Below are 7099 nucleotides of genomic sequence, written 5' to 3'. Positions count from 1 at the left end.
CTACTTATTTACTTCTTGAATTCAGTTCAAGATTCCAGAACACAAATAAGGAGTTAAGAATTCACTTCTCCTGAAATGTAAAATAGATCAAGAAGAAAAATTCTCTTTCTTCATTTATATATGCAACTGAATATGTGGCACATCACACAGGACAGTAGTTTTTTTATCTTGTATTTTAGCTATTTATAAAATGCTTCAGATACATTTTTGTTTTCTTTTATATATATATATATATGAGTTTTCTATCTGTATATATAAGGATGAATACTTTGATATTGATTGAAAGGTCTGCTTATTAAATCTCATTTTCTAAATCTTTGAATTGAATTTCTTGCCTTGTTTGATTAAAACTTCAAGTAAATCCTGAATAATCTGGATTTTTTTTTTCATGTTTAATACTCATCCATTTTGGTATCACAATACATGTTCTTAGATGGATTGTGATACCATATCACATAGTTGCAACAAATAGTCAAAAATGAGCTTCTTACTTCCTGAGCAACGCTGGACCTTCTGAATCCAAGTCATTCTCCAGCTACTTTTACGAACCACATCTTGATACTCCATGAGTTATGTGCCTGACAAAAATACATTTTTATGTGGTAATTTATTTAGGCTCCTAGTATAAGACTATTTAGGAATTCCTGGGAAAGCTGAGAAATTTAGTATTTGCCCTCCTTAGAAGTACTGACTTTAATTTCACTGAATTTTTTTTTCTTTTCATTATTATAACTGAAGGAGTGGAAGCACTAATTTTTCCCTTCTGTGGAAGGCAGGGAATAAGAAGACTGTGGGGAAAAGAAAAGAAGCAGACACATATACCTTAAATTATTCCTCATTCTCCCCTGCCTTCATTCTTAGCTATGTTAACATTATTATTTAAGCCTATTTAGAATGCACACATGGTTGGCATCAGCATCCCTGAACACATTTGTGTACCACTCAGGACTAACAAATACTATCTGATTTTATTGTATTCATTTCTACCTTTGTCTCATTAAAATCAGAGTATTTCCTAATACATGACTGAGTTGGGCAAATTATGTGATGTAAACTTAAAGTCAGCTTGCTTCTTAATTAGATCCTAACAATGATAATCATCTACCTCTGCTTCTCTCTTTGTTGAACAGTATTTCAATGTAGCTTATAAACCTGAGAAGGTTTAATAATGATACTGTAGGTAACCTATGTAGCTAGCTAACAATATGCTCAGTTAGATAGTAACTCAGTAGCTTTTCTTAATAACTTACTGCAAATAACAATAGGAATATTGTAAATGTCAATATAGATGTTGATAATACATTGTTACCTTGACTGTCTTTGTACATCTCCACTCCTTGCTGCCCCAGAAGAAACAGCTGTTAAACAGGAAGGGTTGAGTTGTCCAAGGGACTGATGAAAGAACATATAATTTAAGAATTTGAATAATAAAATCTAATATATGTTCCCTGGAGGAATTGAAACTGAAAGAAATGTAGAGTTAATTAGACTCAACCACTTTAGACATTGCACAATTAACTTGTGGTATTGCACTAGCATGGAGTTCTAATTCTCTGAGAGGAGAGTATTCTAAGAGTGGATCACATTTATGTGATATTGTCCACACTCACACAAACAAAATTAGATAGAATATGTAGTTAGATTCCAGGACACCTGGAAACCTAAACCTCTATTTGGGAAAGAAATCCATTATCTTTCTTGTACTTCCATGTCTTTTCTTCTGGATTAGTTTTGTAACTCAAAGATAGACATTTTCAAATCAAAGCCATACAGAAAACATTATTAAAGGTAGATATTGGATTCACTTCCAACTGATAACTGATAAGCATGTCTCAGAATGCAATACCTGATCATTTCAGCAAATAAACAGTTATAGTAAGATAACTCTCAAATTATTAGCACATCTGGAACTCACTGAAAGAAACAAGGAAGTAACAATGAACCAATGTTCCTGATGCAAATTCTAATAGAAAAAAAACAATCATCAAATTTCTACCTTTTAATTAAAACCAAAAATGCCCCAAACCAAATAGTCTTTTTCCAGATTCGTTTAGTCTGCATTAAAACACATATGAGTGGTTTATCTCCACAGGAAGAGCAAGTCCTAAATATGTTTTGGAAAGGTTTCCTGTAAGACTTCCCCCCAACCTTTGGAAGTCTTCCAGAAAGCAAGAGAAAGAGCACATGTTTGATTTACAGACAGAAACACCCAGAGAAGCAGTAGACAGAAAGATGAGTAAAATGGAGAAAGTGAGTTTCATTTTTGGACAAAGATTGATTTGAAATTTCATCTTTAGTTAGTAGTCTTGATATAATTCCAAGACTTAATTTATTTTGCCTGGGAGATCATACTTTTTAAGACAACTGTTCCAGTTTTGTAGGGAAGCTCAGCTGAAAGAAAAAAATAAATATTTTAAATGAGATACACTAATTGCCAAGAACATAAAATGACAAGCAATAATCTAGACATATAACGATCTCTGTAGTGACCAGTCAATCCCATGTGACATCAGTTTAATTTTCAGTGGGTCCTTACAGTTTCAAATAGGAACCTTTAAAGGGTAAAGAATAAATACTAGTTGTGAACTCCATTTTTAAAATGCTAATGCTCCTACATGAAAGTCCAAATCATGCTGCATTTCAACCACTTTGTTACATGACAATGTTCCTTTATTTGTATTATTTAACACCTTGATTCAAGGAAATATTTTTGAAACTCTATATAATCACAGTCATCATCATAATTTTATGGATAACATATTCTGTATGGTTCAGAAGGACCTGGAATTGACTTTTATTGTGTGTATCACAAAATCATATGTGCATCAGTTTTATTTTTGAGAAGACAATCCATGCAGCAGCAAGTCCTTAAATTAAGGAAGTTCTGATATGAGACTAGACATCTTCCTCCTGCTTGGAATATATTGTAAAGACTAAACCAAAATAAACTTCAGCAAAACTGAAACCTAGTTTCCTCTGAAATCTTGAGTACGAGCTTAATCTATAAAGGAACAGCATTACATATCTATGCTATGGTTTTTCAGCAGGATGGGGCTCTTCTGACAGATAATGATTTCCTTCCTTCAGTGCTGAACTGCTCTAAACATTCTACAGGATGATTCCGCAGCTTGAAATCCCCATTTAGCTAAGTCTATTTGCTTTGAATCAAGAGATGTTGACAGTTTTCAGCTCTAGCTCCAGAAGTCCAGATGGTTCAATGAAAGTAAAAGATAATACCATATGACTTAGATTTTTTTTTTTTTTTCCCTCCAGTACAGAAAGGAACAGCTTAATGCCAGGTCAAATTTGTGATTCAAACTGAGAGGGATAGTAAACAAGAAGAGTTATGCTGTTACTTTGGAGGGGACAGTAAAAAGGAAGAGAACAGGTCAGGTAAAATCCTGTAAGATACAAAAAGGCTAAATCTAAAACATCTTCAAAATAAGTAACTTAACTTTGTTGTTTGTGTGGAAGGCCATTATGAGCTGTGGATCAAATTTAAACCTGAATATTGTATAAAGTCTAACATGCTATTCTCAGGCATTTAGAGGATAAAATCAGGACTTCACAGTAAAGATTAATCTTAACAAAACCAAAACAAATATAAAAGCTCTATTTTAAACAATCATTCTCTAAGCAGTGAGGCATTCACAATAGTTAAATATTCAGTCCCTTTTACTTTTTGACAAGCCCTGCGCTAATTCTCTGCTGGCATCTGCTGGGAAAACATTAGAGAAATTATTACCACTGCCAGAGCAGAAGTGGTTCCTTGCTAGACAATTAGAGTTTTTTCAGCTTTACCTTTCATCAGAGGGTTTCTAGCCCTCTTACTTTCACCCAGAAGAGAGGCCACACAGGAAAGGATTATCATATAGTGACAGGTCTGGCATCTGGTCCAGGATTTCTGGATAGTTTAAAGCTCTAGATATAGCCTCATGAAGTAAATATTTATTGTAGTATTCCAGGAAGAATGCAAAAGATCTGTCTAATCCCTTATCTATCACTCTGACCTCTCATCCTCCTTCTCTGCTTCTTTCCATTGCACTACCTTAAATACAAGTATTTCAACAAACCACTCAAGCTACACCAAAACACAACTGTCCCTCTTCAGTAGTTGCCAAGAACAGAATGACTTAAGATACCACTTGTTCACTTACTTCAGACAAACTGTAAGGACACTTTATTAGCTCACTTGATGCTCCACCCTACACAAATGGATCAAGACAGTTCTCAGCAGCAGTTTTCTCTTCACACTGCAAGCTTTTCTTGCAGCCACAATCTTGAGAAACTAAAGACGTAAGAGGAGGATTAAGATTCTTGGTTACACAGCTTTTAACTCTTCACTATAGAACATGAGAATGAGCACACTTCTGTTCACTTTCATAAAAAAAATTCACAGAGACAAATTTGAGTGCATTTTCCCACAGCCACAAACAAAATCCACAGAAGAGGAAATAAAGATATTTTGGGAATGTAAGACTTAAACTCTTCAAAAAATAGTTGCATTTTAACTCATCTAACCATTCCTATTTACATACATGAGTAACACTTCACAGTCTCGGAAAGCATTTGACCTTGAAGATGCATTTCTGCAATAAACATTGAAGAAGTTAACTTCACATATACATGAACTCTGCAATTCTCAAGAAACACCCACAGATGGGTAGACAATACTGAAATCTCTGCCACTTATTCTGGAACAGCTGGTACAAAAGTGAATCATCCTCCTTTTACAAAATCCTTCTGGCAATTTTACTTCAAACAGATATAGCATTCTTTTATGGAGCTTTTTTCTTCTCTGCATTTGTAAGGTTTTCTAAATACACTGCCCTCAGCAATGCTTATAAATTAGCTGACACTTAGAGAAACTACTGCTGTTATTTTGATTTAAGTAAGTTACTTTCCCTGGTATGTTATAATGCAAGGGTAGAGAGGATGCAGCTACCTATTTGCATATGCCCAGTGCTACATCAGTACTTCATCTAATAGGTTTTCCTGGAGAAAGGACAGTATATGTTGACTTCATACACAGACTACTAACCCTTTCACTTCAATGTAATCTATCTCTGCATATACCTGAAGCTAGTAAATTTCAGAAAAGTTGCAAAGCATTATTTTTCAATGATGTTCATCTGTTGAACATTTTCTGTAAACCTCATGGAATATGCTTAAAATTGTACAAACTACATTAAATTGATTAGGTCTTAACTAGTGCAAGTCTAATTTGCAATCTATTTTTCCTTGTCATTTCTTGGTGTACACCATAAAGTAGATTTGCTCTTTCATTTAAACACTTCTGTGTCAAGTGATGCATAATCTTTGCATCCCTAAAATTCCACCTACTGAGGCAAGTCTACTTCTTTGCCTGTGAAAATTCTTTATACATTAATTTATATATTTTCACAGATTAATAAATCACACACACACTCAGATGTTTGCTATTCTATGTTCTGGACACTTCCCAAATACTTCACGACAGAGTCCATAGAATCATGGAATCATTTAGGTTGTAAAAGACCTTTAAGATCATTGAGTCCACTTTTGTGGCAGAAAAAAAAGTTTACTTTTTTTTCATTACATGTTTTCCTCCTGTTGTTGTTTGAGCTGCTAGTATTATTATTTTTCACTTGTATCATTGGAGTAGCCTCACTATTCTTTGTCATTCCTCATTATATGTCTACTATATGAACCATTGAAAAGAAACAGAAATATTTTTTTCTATAAAGTACAAACTGCTAAGCTGAACTGAAGATAGGTGACTATTTCTTCCAGCACAGATATTTGTCTATGACACGTGTTGCAGACTCTGTGGCTGAAAAAATGAGATTCATTAGTATGAGCAGCAGAGTCTGTACATGTATCAGTATGAATAGTAAGGCTGCTTCTGGCTGCTAATTTTCACTTAAATTTTCATCATACCATACTGCTGGAAGAAAATATTTATACAGCTTAAGGAAGAAAAATGATTCAGTAATCACTCTACAAGCTGGAATGAGATTCAAACTTCATTTCCAAGGACAGTTTCTTAGAACATTTGACCATGAAACACATTGGCAGCATAAATTAAAATATTGCAGGGTGCCAGCAAATATCTGTGATGTCCATTTAACAGACATGGGGACTAAAAACATATTAGACTTTGTTAATGGCATTTTCAATTATCATTAGCTTGAAAAGTAATCATAGTTGTTTAAATAAACTACATGCGCTTAATTTCACCTTGGGATTGTTCAGGTGGCATATGGACGTGGTGCTTAGCGACATGGTTTAGTGTTGATCCTTCAGTATTGGGTCAAGGGTTGGACTGAATGATCTTTGAGGTCTCTTCCAACTAAATACATTCTGTGATTCTACAATTTAAAGCAAAATATTTTTGTTCTCAAGAGAAATGAAACCTGGGCATTGAAACAGTAGTCATTATGCAGAAATATCTGTGTGTAAAGCAATATTTGAAAATGCATGCTCAGCTTCAGGGAAAAGCTTCGGTACCATCAACTGCCCAGGGAGGTGTGGAGTCACTGTCCCTGGAAGTGTTCAAGAGGGGATTGGACGTGGCACTTGGTGCCATGGTCTAGTCATGAGGTCTGTGGTGACAGGTTGGACTCGATGATCCTCGAGGTCTCTTCCAACCTTGGTGATACTGTGATACTGTGATCAACAGTGAGGCTGAAACCAACGCACAAGTCAACTGCATCAGTCTTGTTCTGTGCTACAGACAAGAAGTCATGAGATGGCATATAGCACTGAGGTATTAATTGCATACAGGTCCTGGAAGTGTAGAGTTTTCCTTCTTTTCCAAATCTTCCTGAAAACTAAGCATTTTGGATAGCACTTGTAGCCAGGGAAGACAACATCTATGCAATGATTTAGCAAAGAGTTTGGAATTTTCTGCCTAACTTCAACACCTCCTGCACAACAGCTTCATTGCCTATCCTAGTCTTAATCACCTATTTGCCTGCAGCACTCCTTATTTTCTGGATATTCAGATAAACTTTCAGTTATAAGCAATTTTTTGCCATATTGCAGAAAACTAAAGTTACCTCCAAATGTATTGGGTCACAGCTTCTAACTTGCACAGAGGAAAGGCAGAAGAAAGTGT

The sequence above is a fragment of the Dryobates pubescens genome, chromosome 1, assembly GCF_014839835.1.
Source record: "Dryobates pubescens isolate bDryPub1 chromosome 1, bDryPub1.pri, whole genome shotgun sequence".
In the NCBI taxonomy this organism is placed as follows: domain Eukaryota; kingdom Metazoa; phylum Chordata; class Aves; order Piciformes; family Picidae; genus Dryobates; species Dryobates pubescens.
This window is presented reverse-complemented; position numbering follows the sequence as displayed.